This window comes from Hyperolius riggenbachi, chromosome 5 (assembly GCF_040937935.1).
Source record: "Hyperolius riggenbachi isolate aHypRig1 chromosome 5, aHypRig1.pri, whole genome shotgun sequence".
Classification (NCBI taxonomy): domain Eukaryota; kingdom Metazoa; phylum Chordata; class Amphibia; order Anura; family Hyperoliidae; genus Hyperolius; species Hyperolius riggenbachi.
The window spans coordinates 148,933,548-148,951,417 of record NC_090650.1 but is presented as its reverse complement, the minus strand read 5'-3'; the positions used below and the strand labels follow the sequence as shown (position 1 = coordinate 148,951,417).

The window sequence follows — 17,870 nt, the reverse complement described above, 5'->3', positions numbered from 1 at the left end:
TTGGTTACTGTGCTGAACTGTTGTTGAGATTGCATAGCAGGATTTTGATGTGACTCACAATGAGATTTTTAGTGTTCTTGTCCTGACCACCTTAACAATACTACTGCTGCCATCTTGATAATACAAGACAAACCAATGTATATATTCAACCAGTTAAAATAAAAGTGCAATTGTAAGTTGTTAGTTGATTACTGTAGTTTTATTGTGAAGTAGCTGTGAAATCTGGTGGTCATGCTCACCAGAGGCCATCTGGGACAGGAGTTTTACAACTTAAAAACCAGAAGTCCATCAGACAACCTTTGGTCTCATAATTGCTACAACTGGTAACAATATCATAAATCTTACACTGCTTGCTTGCAATAAAAGCCATTCTGTGTTTGGGAATCTTGTGTTTTTGTAAAAAAAGAGATATTTTCTTGACAGGGATGGGCCTTCAGATGGAGTCATAGTTACATAGTTATTTAGGTTGAAACAAGACATGCATCCATCTGTTGAACTTCACAAAATATTTCCTCAAATAAACAATGGTATCATCCTCCCACATCTATCAGTCAAGTCTCCCTTCTGCCAAGTGTATGTTATGTTTTCCTGTCCTTTGTACAGACAGAGGAATAAAAAGCTATTTGCCAAACTTTTATAAAGCCCATGGCTTTATTTTATTAACATTTGGTAGTAAATTTGTATTAGATTTTCCCTACTGTTTTGAATCATTTATGTATTATTGGATTGCATTCAAGGTGAGCATAGGGTCATAGATATTCTCTTGTTGGATTTAAAGGATACCCGAACTGAAATGTGACATAATGAGATAGACATGTGTATGTACAGTGCCTAGCACACAAATAACTATACTGTGTTCCTTTTTTTCTTTCTCTGCCTGAAAGTTAAATATAAGGTATGCAAGTGGCTGACTCAGTCCTGACTCAGACAGGAAGTGACTACAGTGTGACCCTCACTGATAAGAAATTCTAACTATAAAACACTTTCCTAGCAGAAAATGGCTTCTGAGCAGGGGCGTAGCAATAGGGGGTGCAGAGGTAGCGACCGCATCGGGGCCCTTGGGCCAGAGGGGCCCCGAAAGAGGTAAAAAAAGGGGAATTTCTTATCAGTGAGGGTCACACTGTAGTCACTTTCTGTCTGAGTCAGGACTGAGTCAGCCACTTACATACATGATATTTAACGCTTTCAGGCAGAGAAAGAAAAAAAGGAACACAGCATAGTTATTTGTGTGCCTGGCACTGTACATACACATGTCTATCTCATTATGTCACATTTTAGTTCGGGTATCCTTTAAGGAGAATGGGTCCTGTCGACCTTTCCTAAGTCAATCTTCTTGATCAAATCTACCAGTTTTCTTTTGAAGTTTCCAATCTAATTGCTAAATCTCTGTTTGCTGATGCTTAGCTTTTCAATCACAATTCACTAGTTATGGCCGTAGGAGGGAAAGACATCCACATAGATTTGTACAGCTTTACAGCAACTGACCTACACATTGCTAGTGAACAGCACAGGAATACAGCTTGGTTATTGATAAGATATCTGCTGAAATCTGATCATAATTGAGTGATGCAAGGTAGTAAAACAATCACAGATTCTCATTCAATTTCAGAATGGGTGGTAAGCATTTGTTTGCCAGACATGCTCGCTATGGAATAGTGGAAAGCCAACTTTAAAGGGAAATATGACATAATACATTATGGGAATAAATATAAATGTGTCCTACAACTTACATTTTTAGATCTTACAAAATTGCATCCTACAATTTGTTTTCGACCTTCTTTATAAGGACAAATTATTTTATGCGTTATTGTTTTTTTGTGCACGTGTTAGTACGCAGCTGGTGAGTTGGGGGCAGGGCGCTTACCCTGCTGCCGCTCAAATTCCCAAGGGTGTTACATACTATTCTCTCTCCGAGTCGTACCAACTTGGAGGGAGGAGTAATTCAGGGTGCAGTGATTGCCGGAACCCCAAATTATCCTTGTGCAGGGTGTGCACTATATCATTAGTGCGATAGCAGCACCCAGCTCAGGTGCCTGGCGCCGAGCACCAAAACAACCTTGTTTTTTCACCCATCGGGAAATGTTTGCATGTTTTCAGACATTTAAGTATTTTTGAGGATATTTACTTCATGTTGTTCTCTTCAAATTCATAGTATCTATAATGGAGAAGAGAAACAAAACATTTACAAAAACTGATAAGAAAACTGTTTCCACTCTTCAGTTTAGGTGAGCAACTTTGCAGTTTACTAAAAGTTGTACCTATTCTTACAATTGTTGTATGTGATTATGTTTGTTATTTATTATGATGCATTAAAAGATTTGTTTTGAATCAATTCACAGAATTTTATTTTTACAGTAATTACAGTTACAATTACAATTTTATTTTTACAGTTCTACAATTTCTTTAAACTTTCAACTATTTTCTTTATTTATTATTAAACCATCATGTAAGAGATTTTCAAGCTTTATTTGCTGTTTACCTGTTTGTTGTACATTTATTGCTCTGCCATAGTAAGCAACATCCAAAGGATCAGTTACTGCAATACAAGGATGTCTGAGAAAAATGGATGTACTTACTTTTTTGCCCACCTCAACCAACTGTTCTGTGGTCCCTCCCCACCCACATGCAGCAGTTCCTTTCTTTCATGCGCAATCATTCAGCATTTCCAAATTCAGCAGGACAAGTGCAGTAGCAGACTTCATTTTATATCAGATAATTTATAGAACTGTTTTTTTTTGACGAGGCATGAGTGTGCAACGGTTAGGGGAATGCTAAAAGAGTGGAGGTAGGAGGGGTTCTTAAACCAAATAATTCTCAGGCTGAATGGGCAGGCATAATGAAAACAAAAGTCAATATTTCTTACATCATTTCATTCTGTTCTGATGTGTACTACAATGTTACCGCGTTTCTCTTCATTTTGCTAATATATGTAGCAACAAGCTTATAGGAACCCATCAGGATGCAGCAACGTAATTATCTATGTGCAGACAAAGCTCTATATGACACTGTAACTCATAGTGATATCCATATTTATTTTATTTATTGTATTTATGAAGCGCCAACATATTACGCAGCACTGTACATTAAGGTCACAGACAATATTTAGGGGTGACATACAGCGTTAAAACAATACAGGAATACAAGAAAAAACAGATCACGCAGCACAGTAGGAGTACAAGGTAATGCTTAGTCAGTCACTGGATGGGAGGAGACATAAGGAGGAGGACCCTGCCCAAAGGCTTACAATCTAGAGGGAGAGGTGGGGACACAAAATGTAGGGGACCAGAGCTCGGCTGCGGGTTTAGAGCACTAGTGAGTAGGCGGAGGGGGGGAGGAGGGGAGGCCAGAGGAAAAAGGTGAGTTTTGAGGGCCTTCTTGAAGATTATGAAGGATAGGGAAACCCTGATGGGGGGGGGGGTAGGGAGTTCCATAGTGTTGCAGAAGCTCTTGAGAAGTCCTGGAGGTGTGCATGGGTTTGGGTGATGCGGGGTGCAGTCACACCTAGCCGCTCACTCCACTCCTCCAATGAACTTCGCGTTCATTGGAGGAGCGGAGTGAGCGGCTAGGTGTGTACCTCTGGGTAAGATTGGAAATCTAGATTGGGCAGGTTTTGTTGACAAATTTGTAGTCCAGACACAGTACCTTGAATCTGATTCTACACTGGAAAGGAAGTCAGTGGAGGGATTCACAGAGGGGAGCCGCCGTGGTGGAGCAATGGGAGGAGTGGATAATTCTGGCTGCCACATTCTTGACGGACTGCAGCGGGGCAATTCGGGTCATAGGGAGACCAGACTGAAAGGCATACATCACAGTAATACAGGAGTGAGGAGTACACCACAGGAATCGTGTACAAGCATAAGCATTATTTACAGTTAGAACAATGTGCTGAATCGTACTGCAAACATGTTATCCTGATTTAATTTGTAATATTAAAGAGCTTCCCATAGAATATTATAAATTATTAATTAAATGTGAATTTTGCATAAAGATGCATGAACCAGCTATCATTGATATGGTGGTAAAGGCGCAAATATATATTTATTAGGTAAAACTTTAGGAGGTCAGTATGCAAAAGATTCCATTAAAAAGCACAAGTTAAGGATACATAAGAATGATTTATCACAATTCACAGTGTACTGCCTTAATGAACTCATCCATGTAGCCTAGCCTTCACCCCTATTATAGACTGACTGTAGATTTATTGTTTTGTTAAGCAATAATACTGAAATTCTAATAATCCCCAAACTCTCTCTGGGAGTGTTTCATAGATTTTCTGTAAAAATGAAATAAATGTAATGTGCATTGGAACTTAATTGCAGAATGTTTCTAGGATGTTGCTGGGTTCTGTTTCAAGGTGACACCCTATTGCTGATTTTTTTGTATAGTTCTAATATTGCATCAGACCATAATAAAGATACATATTTACCTAATTTCAGCTAATGTTTATTAAATGTTTCATATACTAAGATCTTTCACACTATGTGCATTGAGATAGGGTAATTAAGGGTCCTTTGACACTATGCACATTTCACGCAATAGGATTGCAACCCAACAGTTATAAAGTTAGAAAGTTGCATCGCAGGTTGGGAATTGTGATGTGATGCCTACACTGCAGCAGTGTACAGTATATGTACTTGTGCTACACTGACACTGATTGATGGGTCCAAACAGAAAATCTAGGTTGAATGTGGCAGGTCAAGAATGGCAGCAGATCAATGGCCCATAATGTTCCACTAGATTTAACAGTGCAACGTTGCAGTTCGATAGATTTTTTTTTAGATTTAAATCTATTGAAAGTCTGTTACTAGTGTGTGGCACACATCAGATAGAGCCCTGTCAGATTTGATCATCTGACAGGGCCCTTTAACTTTCCTATTGCCCTCATCTCTGTTACTACCACATGTCTGGTCATCCCCATTTCTGATGACTCCACATGTCATCAAATCTACTACCACTCTTCACCTCACATGGCTCTCCCCACCGTCCATGCACCTGAGTCTCATCCTTTCTCTCTACAGATATACTGTATTTTTGCTCCATAAGATTTACTTTTTGTCCCCTAAAAAATTAGGGGAAAATGTTTGTGCATCTTATGGACTGAATATACAGTAGGGCTGGCGCTAGGTCTCCCCTCCAAGCTAGTTTATGCTCTTTCTGACAAGTTAACAGTGATCCAACCACAGGCAACATGTCTGGCCGGTGTGCCCCTTCCTGTCTGCGACATCCCTCTTCATCCTCTCTTGCACCTGTTGCATGACCCGGGGGCAGCAGGTGTGTACTCATGCACATGCCGTCAGGGGGGAGGGGGACCTGATGCTGGCTCTGAGGTAGGAGGTCCTCACAGGGTAGGAGACCTAGAGGGAGACCAGACAGCTTGGTGGGGAGACCTTACATCGGACCTGGGGGAGGGGACCTGACAATCCTTAAGGCACGTGGAGGGAGACCTGATAGTTTAGCGGGAGACCTGTCACCAGCCCTGGTGTGTGGGAGACCTGACAGATCTGGAGATAGCAGGAGACCTGGAGGGAGACTTGACAACTTGGTGGGAGACCTGATGCCAGCCCTAGTGCTCCAGAAGACGCCCATGCACCCTGAAGACACACCTGTTTAGAATACCGGCCCAGGGACCATGTGCAATTAACTTTTTCTCCTAGGTGATATTTTCACACCTTGTCAATTAAATGCCTTTTAAATCCCCAGCAAGCAAAGAAAACTCAAATTCATTTTGATGGTTATTTTTCACCTAATGTTGGTACTTTTGCACATGCAAAGTGATGAAAAGTTATTTCAAAGAGAAGATGAAAAATTATATCTTATGAGATAACTCAGGAGGAAAAGTTAATTGCATATGGGCCATGGTGTGAAAATGTATCTTGGGATAAAACTTAGGAGTTTTTCCATAGGAGATAATGTTTCATTTTTTATTTAAAATAACTTTCCAGCACTTTTCAACAGAAAAAGTAAAAAAAAAAAAGTACATGAAAAAGCACTATGATATTGACAACTAAAAAAATATCACCTAGGAGAAAACTCAGGAGAAAAATGCAATTGCATATTTGCCATGGTATCTAAAAGCATTGCTATTGGTCTAACACAGTGGTCCTCAAACTAAGGCCCGCGGGCCGAATGCGGCCCCCCAAGGCTTTTCACTGGCCCCCAAACACAATGTATAACTTATAGATGTGGCCCACTGCACCTTTAAATATCAGGGGCCCGCATATAGAATAGCAGTGCTGGCAGTCACCACCCATCCACATACTGTAGAAGCCAGTGAGCAGTCATTTGCTGGCTTCCAATCCAATTCTGCATCAGGTGATACTACAGTCAAACAGCAGGTTGTCACCTGGGTATGCTTCACTGGTGCACAAAGACGTTCTTTGAGTGCCGCGTGACTGAATGGCTGCTGCTGGGAGTTCTCCTCTGGGCATGATTGGGGGTAATTAATGTAATGTTTTTCAACATCATTTTATGTATGTTCCGGCTCCCCAGCAGTCTGAAGTATGTTGACCTGGCCCTTGGCTGAAAAAGTTTGGGGACCCCTGGTCTAACATGTTCTGAGGGACCAGTTTCAAATAGTAAGCATTTAGAAGGAACAGAGCAGCTCAAAGCAAGTTTGTATCCAAAATGAGTGGAGGTTTATTTAGCAGCAGGTTCAAAAACAACAGTCTGCAGTCCATTCATAAAGAAAAGCAAACAAAATAAAGGTAAGGCCAAGTGCTTGCTTTCTCTTATGAGCAACACAAATGTTAGTCTTGCAGTAACTTCTCAGCAGACCCAACTTCCCGGAAACAAAGAAATTCCCTTTCCATGCAGACTGACAAAACCTGCTGGACACGCCTCTCTCAAACCTTTTCCTCCCCAGAGACTTTTCTTATCTCTGTTTTTAACCCTTTTTGAGCTAGACAGACAGAAGCACATAAAATCCTGGAAATTGATCTACCCAGGATCTGACGATCAGATGCACCCACATTGCTCTACATCTGGTCAGCTCCGGACCCCAAATGAAGGCTTTAACGCCTGCCACACCTGACAGTCATCAAAAGCCTTTCTTTCAGAACTGCTACAAGATGTAATGCCTGATCCCAGGTGCAACCGTGCAACATACAGTATCTTCCGTCACTTGTGACAAAGAGAGTGGCACTTTGCCAGATACTTTGTCACGATGTATAACATAATGAAACTAGAGAGAGGCCCACATGCAATTCACCTTTTCTCCTCAGTTTTCTCCTAGAGAGATTATTTTTCATCTAATATTTAGAATACCTTTTCAGAACTTTGCAATTGAAAATGTACAAAATAAAAGGCGAAAAAGTACTATCAAAAAAGTATTTTCTTGCTTGCTGGTGATTTAAAAGACATTTTATTGACAAGTTTGAAAATATCACTTAGGAGAAAACGCAGGAGAAAAAGTTAATTGCATATTGGGCAGAGAAAGAGGACACAATAACGTTGAAGATCTAAACTTCCCATATTACTGCATTAGTTTATTGTTATGAATGCAAAAAGTTTTAAATCAGGATGATACCATTTATTGGCTAACTAAAAATGAATAAAAATAAACAAGCTTTCGGCCTTGCAGCCTTCGTCGGGCTTATATCCTGTTAGTTTGTAGACTGGTGGTACAGACAGTCTTATACATGCAACATCAGAAGGGAAAACAGATATTTTTTTCAAGCATAAATACATGTCATTAAGATGCCTTAATTCAAACAGACCATCTAAATGGGGTTAGAGGTTGTTAAGATAAGAATCCTTGTTTACTCCATGCTCACAGACCTGGGATTAGGATTGACCCAGAGGTATCGTAAATTCTTAGTTCACAAGTTCAGCTAGAATGGCTGAGAAAGTTCAAATATCATCAGCGTCATAACAATATAAAAAGTTGTTGTCCTTATTTAAACCGTTCTGCACAGCTTTGAACCAATTTATAAATTTTGTTTCTGCTATTAATCGATTATTTGACGTTTTGAAGCCACCCTAATTGTTATGAATGCTGAGATTTGTAGCGTTTTGCCTGTGTGATTCAGAGTTTCTAACAAACTGCCTGCCTGATAAGCAATACGAAAACTTTGACACTTTCACTTTGTCCACAGTTTTGCAGATATTTTGGGGTTAAGTTTGCAAAACTGTCCTAAAGTCATTGGGTCCTGTATGAGAGGAGGAGCACCCACAATCCAGTATTTAAAGGAATACTATCGATACCCAAGTGTTCTAAAATGACAGTGTGCAAATAATGTCTAAGTATCTGTGTAAACATTTTCCTACTTTTCATGTTAAATATCAGAGGCAAAAACTGTAATTTATTGAGGGTAGGATTTAGCTATATTGGGACAAATCAATTGCAGAAGGGGTATCTGCTTCAATGCACAGCCAAAGTTGCATATCAGACTACAGAAAGCAAATATCAAACATATAAAACTCTGAAAGCAAACACAGTATGAAAAGCTGTGACTATTAGTTACATTTCCTCTGCTCTCTTCACACACTTCAGTCAGAAACACAGGACACAGGAGCTGCAGCTGTTGGGAGCTCTCTTCTCTGTCACACACAGAGCTACACATAGAGTTAACTGATCAAGTGTGAGGGGAATTTCCCCTCTCCTCATGGCTCAATCAGCCGTCAGTTTTGGCGTCAGTAAACTTTGAAAGTATTTTGCTAACAGTAAACAAAGAAGTTGCTACTAAAATGTATACACCAGTGCTTAGCAGCACTTCCCAAACAATTCCTGTGTCAATTGAAAATATGTGAATCGATAGTATTCCTTTAAGTGTGTGCAATCCAGTATTTAAGTGTGTGCCACAACCAACGCCCCGGTACCGTTGACTGTAGGTGACTATAAGCAGCTTGAAAGAGGACGTAGTCTGAAACAGCAGTCTATTGCTGCTGGTGTCTTTGTGCTGTGGCCGCCTGTGACAAATGTAACTGAGGTTTAATTATCCCATGTGGTACTGACCTCTCTTGCTTCTAAAGTCATAGGGAAAGGCAAGTTTTGTGTGGCTTATAGTGAATTTAAAAGACAATGCTTCTTATAAATCAGATTATTCATGCAAATAAGTGTACTGCACTATAGCAGATTTTCACACTTTCACTTTGTCTACAGTTGTACAAATTTTGTGGGATACATTTTGCAAAACTGTTCTAAAGCCAATGGGGAAGGCAAGTTTTGGGTTGCTTGTAGAGAATTTAAAAGAAAATTCTTCTTATAAATCTTACAGATTATTAAGGAAGCTTAAAATATGGGTGCTGGACCTATAGTTTCTATTTATTGGACATCTCTCACAGAGAATGTCATTTTTGGTTAGCAGCGGATGCTATTACCACTATTGTAAGAATCATAGAGGACATTTTGGGCCTGATGCATGAAGTGTCGGCTATATTGCCATGCAGGCAGCTCACAGCAATGTTACTGGTACTAATGCAGAGAACAGCATTTTGCACAACTAGCATGACTCATGGTACATGAGTAACATGATACTTGCTAAGGAAATACATGTTACGTACTTGCTTAACATGCATTACCATAGCATAGTTCTCCTTACCCATGTACCACAGGCCACACTAATTGTGCAACATGCTGTACTCTGCTGGTATCCAATGTTACCTTGCACTCCCTGCGTGCAGCAATATTATTTTGGGTCTTAGCCTTGTAAAATATTTGCCTTTATTCTCTAAAATATTTCAGTCATTTTTTCTATATGAAAACCCCATATCGGCATAGTAGTGATGACTTTAACTGATTATGTTCTGTTGTGATTGCACATTTTTACAAATGATCTGTAGCTTTCAAATGTCAATAAAAAAATCAGCTTGTGTAATCAGCTTAAATCACCCCTATTTTCTTGTTATTGAGTTTTCCCAGAATAAAGACAAAAATATTACAGATTTGCTAGTGCTCTTGGCTGTAAGTGTACTTTTACTCTAACACATTACATTTGCATTGTAGCATTGTTTTGATAACTGTAACATAGTGCAATTCAAAGTCTATTAATAGTTTGCACCTTATCAGTTGAGTTGCAAACGCAATTCAATGCAATGCCTCAGTGGGAAGTTCAATGCAATGCCCCAGTGGGAAGCTAGCTGTCACGCTTGGAGGTGTATTCTCCACGGTCAGCACGTGATGCATAAGCTGACGTGAAGGAGGTACACACACCAGCACAAGGAATCAGGATATCCCCAGTTTAGTGGCGGAGAGGACTGACTCCAATAAGAGATTGTGGTGCACAGAGCCGGTGCAGATCCGAACAGCCACAAACACTTTCGTAATAACGTCTCAGCGCAAAGTAGCGCTGAGCGCATAAACCAGGACTGAGGAGATCAGGACAGGTAGACAGAATGAACGCTTGCCTAACTAGCCACTACTCAGTGACAGCAAGCTTCCACAATAAAACAGACTGGAATGAGGTAGCCAATGCGTTTGCAGCAATGGCGTGCCTCACAAAGACAGGACAGGATAGTCAGGAAATAGCAGGATCAAGATAGATGAACGTAACACAGATAAATATACAATAAGTATGATTTCCTAGCGTATTACAATTACAGCTATCAATGAAACTATTTGTAACGTCTGACTAACATATGTATATATCGGCAATGAACCGATATATGACATAAGCAGGAACTCTGACTAAGACTGGAGTAATACAGGGAACAGGACTCAGAAGGATTCGCTATCTCTTCGCAGAGATGAACGCAATCCACAAACAGGACCAGGAACAGGATAACTAGCTCAGCGTGCTGGAACGCTGACTAACGGAATACAGGATATAAACAGTTCGTGTACTTATATATCAGCGACACTGATGTATCAACGTAACACGAATACAAGGAAAATAATAAACGTGCAAGTATGCGTATATATTGGCGATGAACCAATATATGACACAAGACAAGCAAAGTAACAACTTCTAGAAACAAGAGCAGAACTAGGAGGACTCGCTGACCCCTTCGCAGGAGTCAGCGCAGTCTACACGGACTAGGAACGAGGTGGGGCACGGGCAGAGTAACAGACAGGATCTGAGACTATGGTAGCCCATCAAGCATTGCAGGAAGCAGTTCTTTATACTGAGGTCATCCAATGGGAGCAGACCTGCAGATTCCCACACAAGTGAATGGTAATTAATCACAGGCTGACAGCAGGAAAAGGCAGACAATGATATGCAGCCTGCAGGAAAGGGATTGCCCCTCCATTGCAGCAGACAATGTTTGTTTACACAAGAGCATGTTAAACTGTCATTAATTTCAGAGTGACTGCAGATGGAATCAGCAACTAGTTTAAGTGCAAACCAAACTATGCAAGAAAATGCATGTAATGACATCAGAACTGCTTGGGTTACAATACCACTGCAGCCAGCAGTAAACGCTGCAGACATGATCATAACACTAGCCCAATGAAAATACTTTCTTACTGGCCAAAACAGCAAAATGCAACAGATTGTGATGTGTAATTCAAAACATTTGTATAGAAAGGCAAATAGCAGATCTCTGCAAATGGCAAAATTATCTACTTTTCCATTGGCAGATTTCACACGATTACCCGTTATTTGTCATATCTTTCTTCTATTTACTGTTACTGTGGAATTGCACATATATTGCTAGAACATTTCACTGTCATTCACCACCCTAAATCGTGAGATTATTCACTGATTTGCTAGTGTGGGAGTGCTAGTCACACCCTGGAACATATCTATTTATGTAAGACAATCAATTCATTACTTCTTTGGATGTTTTGGGATAAATTGTGTTCTACTGATTTCATCAAGGTTTTATTCTCACTGTTATTAATTATCCTTGTGCCTAAAAGTTTGCTCAGGGCATTCTTGTTCAGGTCTCTGCATACTCTCTTATTTCTCATTTCATCACTAAAATCTTACCTTACTTTAAAGCAGCAACGCACTCACTTTTAGTACTGTGTGATCTGGACATGGAACTAGGTTGGCCAACTTTTATGCTGAGTACACACGTACGATAACGATCGTTCAAAAACGAACGATAACGACAATTGGACCGATAATCGTGCGCTCCAAATTTTCCAACGATCGTTTTTTGGGACGATAACGACCGTTATCGTTCAATCCGACCGATCCAACCCGGCGGATTTTTTCGAAAGATAATCGTTCAATCGTTGCAGTGTGTACAAAGATCGTCCGATAACGCATGTTCTTATTGCCTGTCATAACGTCACTTCCGTTTGCGCACGCATTTTTTAATCGTTCGTCGTTCAGTACTTTATACTTATATCGTTCACGTGTGTACACAATCGTTCATTACGAACGATCTTTTCCGTCTAATTTGAATATCGTGTAAACGTCACGAATCGTTCGTAACGAACGATCTTTATCGGACGTGTATACGAACCTTTAGGGATTGTTGAAGCTACCAATTAAGTATTGCTAGTTTCAAAGGTCACAAAACCCTCACACTGACCTGACTTTTCTGAAGTGCCAGTATCAGTCTCAGTAAGAGTAGAAAGCAACACCACGGAATATGTTGGTGCTTTATAAATCAATAATAATAATAAGAAGAAGAAGAAGAATAAATACAAGTCAGAGTTGGACAAAACCAGGTGAAATAAGATCTGTATGTAGTATGAATATAGATCTGTCTATAATGTACCTGTAAAGATCTGTGCATGCAGATGCTTATCAAGGCAAAACAGGAATAAGAGATCACTTTTACAGAAGTGAAAATTAACATGTATACACATACAAACAATATGCATGCAATCTTACAATATGACCACAGTGCCCCGATACAACCCTGGCTAACTAACTAATATTTACAATAAATATGCAAAGACACGGGTCACACAATATGTACAATAGCAGCAATCAGGAACACGGATCACATAATATATACAATAGCCACACACAGGAACCTGGATCACACAATAGCCACACACAGGAACCTGGATCACACAATATCCACACACACATGCAGCTAATCTGTCAGATCTGACAATAATGTCAGAAAACACCTGATATGCTGCATACTTGTTCAGGGGCTATGGCTAAAAGTATTAGAGGCAGAGGGTCAGCAGGGCTGCCAGGCAACTGGTATTGCTTAAAAAGAAATAAACATGGCAGCCTCCATATACCTCTCTCTTCAGTTGTCCTTTAAAGGAATTATTAGGCAAATATTAATAAAACAAGCGATACTTACCCGCAGCTTCCTCCAGCCCCAAGCTCCCAGCATGTCCCTCGCCGCAGCTCTGCATGCAGCCGTTCGCCGCAGCTCCGTTCCTGTCCCCGGCGATGACGTCAGGCCGACCTCCATCGTCCTGTACTGCTCCTGCGCGAGCGGCGCTGTCAATCATCGCAACGTGGACCGGAGCGGACTGCACCTGGAGGTCGGCCTGACGTCATCGCCGGGGACTGGAACGGAGCTGCGGCGAACGGCTGTGTGCAGAGCTGCGGCGAGGGACATGCTGGGAGCTTGGGGCTGGAGGAAGCCCCAGGTAAGTAACACTTGTTTTATTAATATTTGCTGATAACTCCTTTAAATACTGCACAATGGTCAGGTGACTGTTCAGAGTTCCAGAGATGAGTTGAGACCTCTGCTGGTGGACAGTAGAAGTTCATGTAAAGTCCATAGTGTGTGACACCAGCAGGAATTCAAACAGCAAGCAGCATGACAGTACCCAGCTTAATGTGGATATAGAGAATTACCTGGTTATACAGAATTTAGTTAAAAAGTTTATTTTATATAAAGTGATTGTTTTGCACTGCTATATTGGCAAATGGCAAGTTCCACACCCCCTGCATGCTCACCTGACTACAAGCCAGCCTTTGTTTCAATGTAAAGGCTGGTGTGTAATCATGTGGCTGGTTGGGAGACTTTGCTATATTCCTTATAATATTAAACAGCAGAGTACTGACAGCAGAAAGACTCAGTGTTTCTTCCTGGCTTACCATTAGTGGGTACTATGTCAAACCTGACATTAGTTCACTTTAAAGCATATGCAGCTGTAGAGAAACACTGCTACTAAGAGGATTAATGTTTGTTGAAAAATGTGAAACCTTCATCATACCTGTATCAGAGAATTCACAGTACACATACTTTAAAGGGAACCCGTTGTGGGAGACATAAGGAGGCTGACATATTTATTTGCTTTGCACATTACCTGGCTGTCCTGCTGAGCCACTGCCTCTAATACTTTTAGCAATAGATCCTGAGCAAGTATGCAGATCAGATGTTTCTGACAAAAAAATGACAAGGTTATCTGCATGCTTGTTTCACACACACAGATCAGAAGGACAGTCCGGCAAGTGGTATTGTCAAAAGAAAATAAATATGGCAACCTCCATATGTCTCTCAACTCGGGTTCCTTTTAAGGGAATAATACAAAATTACACAGCACTTAACAGTCCTATAAAACAGTGGTGGTAAATGCATGTGATACAATATACTGTGTGATGCACAGAGAACATAGTAAAACTGCAATTGTGGTCTGGCTGATTTATTTATTTCATAAGGGTGTCTTTTTTGGTGAAGGGTGTCTGTGTACAAGGAAGAGCGCTGTTTACTCTAGAGTATACCAACCTTTTAAAGGAATGCTGGTGAAAGAAATATGTAAGCTACAATGTTTATTGCCTTTGAAAAGTACCAGATTCTTAGCTACCATTCTGCCCTTTAAACTTCTCCAGTGTCTGAGTCACAAATTGGAACAAGCCGTTGAGGCTAGACATGAGTCAAAATGCCTGATCTGGGTTTGTGATTTAGAAAGTGTAAAAGACAGAATTTCAACACAGCAACCATGCAAGTAGCATTATTATAAAGTGAATATTAATGGCAGTCTCCATTTTCTCACAAGTTCAGGTTTTGTTTAAACGTGACTAGTTGAACCTGTATTGTGTCATCTGAACTAATGTCCTTCATGGATTTTTATAGCAACAGAGTATATAGCATGTCATTTTTGCTACCTAGCTGTAGTATATGCTGTTATTTTTGGCATTATCTGCCTCCTGGCTTGAAATTACTTTGCAAGCAGCTGTTCATGTGCTTGAGTAAGAGTCCATTACCCAGAACAGATGGTTCTGTTGCACACACATATGCAACGCTTTCACATTTGAAAACATGGACTGTTATTTTAAATACATGCGACGTACTGATGATGATTGATGGATTGCAGTTTTTTTCTCAAGCAATTAATGTTACTGTATTGAGAATATAACTTACAATTAAAGTAGATATCAATGTGAAATGCATCCTGGAAGTCCCTGCATATTCTTCATATAATTATATATAAGCTGCATGATGTAATGAACCAATATAAATAAACTTAAGACGACTGCATTCTCTCGACAGCTGGACTTAACCCATATTACATTTAATGGGTCCCTATACTATCATTAAAAAATAGCCCCATACTAATGATAAATAAGTATCTCCTCACATTTAGTAAAATAATATTCCACCATATTTTCTTTCTTGTGGTGACGTTATTTAAATCACTTATTAGGACTGATGAGAAAAAAGGTTGTGATATCATGCACATTAATGTGCATATGGTAGGGATCCATAATATATGGACAATTTATTAATTTCAAGTAAGAACTATCTGACTTCTGAGCAGTTGTGGTAAAAGACTAGCACTGTTCATAATCTCACGCGGCAGCCTGAGTGTATGACCTCAGTTACCACACAGCAGAAGCTCTCCAAGGTGCTGAAGCTGTGATGACCCTGTCACAACTTATTTTGTCACTGAGGAACTTAGGAATTGACCATCTGAGTATGGACACAACCATAAATAACTAGAAATGAATTAAGGTAGAATATAACTGAAAGCATTGCTTTTTCTATTCTTTTTTTTAACAAGTATAATTGCTCATTAAATCTAGCATGTGAAATACACTAAAAGCAGCTAGACGGTTGTCCTGAATCAGTCTCTATTATAACAAATGCCAAATTGGTGGTCAGTTTCACACAAGCTCTGATTTTTTTGCAAAATGTTGTGTAAAAATTACACAAAATGTTTCTGATGAATCATGCCATTTGACATTTCTGAAATAAGCAAAGCCTTCCTTGACAAACAGAATGTGTTAGTGGACCATTAGTGGAGCCTTCCGAGATGATTGAGTTACCATACCACTTGCACTAATGCATCCTTACACTATTTATCACAAATAATATATTTTGAACTGTGTACTGATAAAAGGCCAGATCGTCTACTCCTCCACTTAGCCTGGAGGACACAGCATTTATGGTTTCCAAAGACAATTCTGAAATATGACTTGTTGAGCCACAATACAGTTTTTCACTTTATCTCAGCCCAGTTTAAATGACCTGTAGGCCAGAGGAGGCTGCAGTGTTTCTGAACAATGTCTATGGCTTCTTCTTTGCATGGCAGAGTTTTAATTATAGTTGTTCATACAAACATGAACTTTGCTCATGGACATTGGTTTTCTGGTGTTCCTGAGCCCATACAGTGATTTACAGTACAGAATTGTTTCTGTTGTAATGCTGCGGCATCCATGACCCAAAAGATCATGGTCATCCAATACCGGGCTTTTTCTTCGTCCCCTCCATACAGTGTTTTTCTCAGATTTCTTTAAAATCTTTAAAGGGACCCTGACCTCGAAGAATAAATGAAATTGGTACTTACCTGGGGCTTTCTGCAGCCCACCGTAGGTTGGGTGGTCCTGGCTCCTCTCCCGGTCCCCCCACCATATACCACACCACGGACACCCGGGTTGGGTGTCGGGCTTCAACTTCCTGAACCGGAACGCTCTTCGTGATCACGTCGGCCACTGCGCATCATCACGGCGGCCGGCGTGACAGTACTGCGCATGCGTGGTTAAATCGCGCATGCGCACTACTGTCACACTGGCAGCCGTGATGACGCGCAGTGGCCGACGTGATGACGAAGAGCATCCCGGTGTCGGCGGTGCGGTATGCGGCGGAGGGACCGGGAGAGGAGCCAGGACCACGCCGGGGGACCTCCCAACCTAAGGTGGGCTGCAGAAAGCCCCAGGTAAGTACCAATTTTGTTTATTTTTTGAGCTCGGAGTCCCTTTAAGTGGTATTATGCACTTCAGATAATGAAATCCCCAGATTTGTTGCAAGTTTTTGACTAGAATTGAAATTCGTAATTGTTGCACCATTTGTCTGCAGGGATGCTCTTAAATTCATATTTGGATGAAATCTGAATGAATTTCATTCGGATTTCATCCTACTAATTAAAGCACCTGTGCGGGTGGGCGAGGGGGTGTTAATCTTACCCATTAGAAATATTTTTTGATCCGTCCCACAGCACCTCCCACGATGCGTTCCAAGCCTCGGTCACATGATTACAAACACTTCTTTATTCCAAGTTGAAGGAGGAAGTGTTTGTAGTCACGTGATGCACTTGGAACGCATTGTGGAAGGCGGCGTGGGATGGATCAAAGAAAATGTCTGATTAACCCCCCCCCGCACAAGTGCTTTAATTACTTGGATGAAATCCAAATAAAACCTATTCGGATTTCATCCGGTGATCATCACTGTTTGTCTGCATACAGTTTCACATAGTGGTGTATTGAACATGCACAAAATCTGCATTAGATGTTGAAAATTACTGGGCTGTTTCCATTTAATGCAGGAAATTGCATGCACTTGTGTCCGGGAAAATCTTTTTGTTGCTGCAGCATTTTTCTGGATGACACATGCGTTCCTCCATTGGGGAACATAGAGCCACCCCACACAGCATACACATATCATGGAAGTGTCATCAGGAACACATCGCATCTGGACTGCCAGACCTAAGTGAAAATAAGTCCAATATCATGTTTCTGGCACCCAATTAAAAATGAGCTTATATTTTATAAACATATATAATTTTTCCATTGTCAGTATCTGATATGCTGGGTTTATACTATCATCAGTCAAATATAGGG

General features: G+C 40.5%; 1 protein-coding gene across 3 annotated transcripts in view; it reads left to right on the top strand.

Annotated features, from left to right (window-relative positions):
- HECW1 (HECT, C2 and WW domain containing E3 ubiquitin protein ligase 1) overlaps positions 1-17,870 on the top strand; it is a 412,329-nt gene that overhangs the window by 53,227 nt on the left and 341,232 nt on the right. Inside the window, exon 2 of one of the 3 annotated variants that reach the window (XM_068236365.1) lies at positions 2,153-2,225. The exons of the other annotated variants lie outside the window; for them this stretch is intronic. The gene's annotated coding sequence lies outside the window, so the exon portion shown is untranslated. The remainder of the gene's footprint in view (positions 1-2,152; positions 2,226-17,870) is intronic. 3 annotated transcript variants of the gene reach the window in all.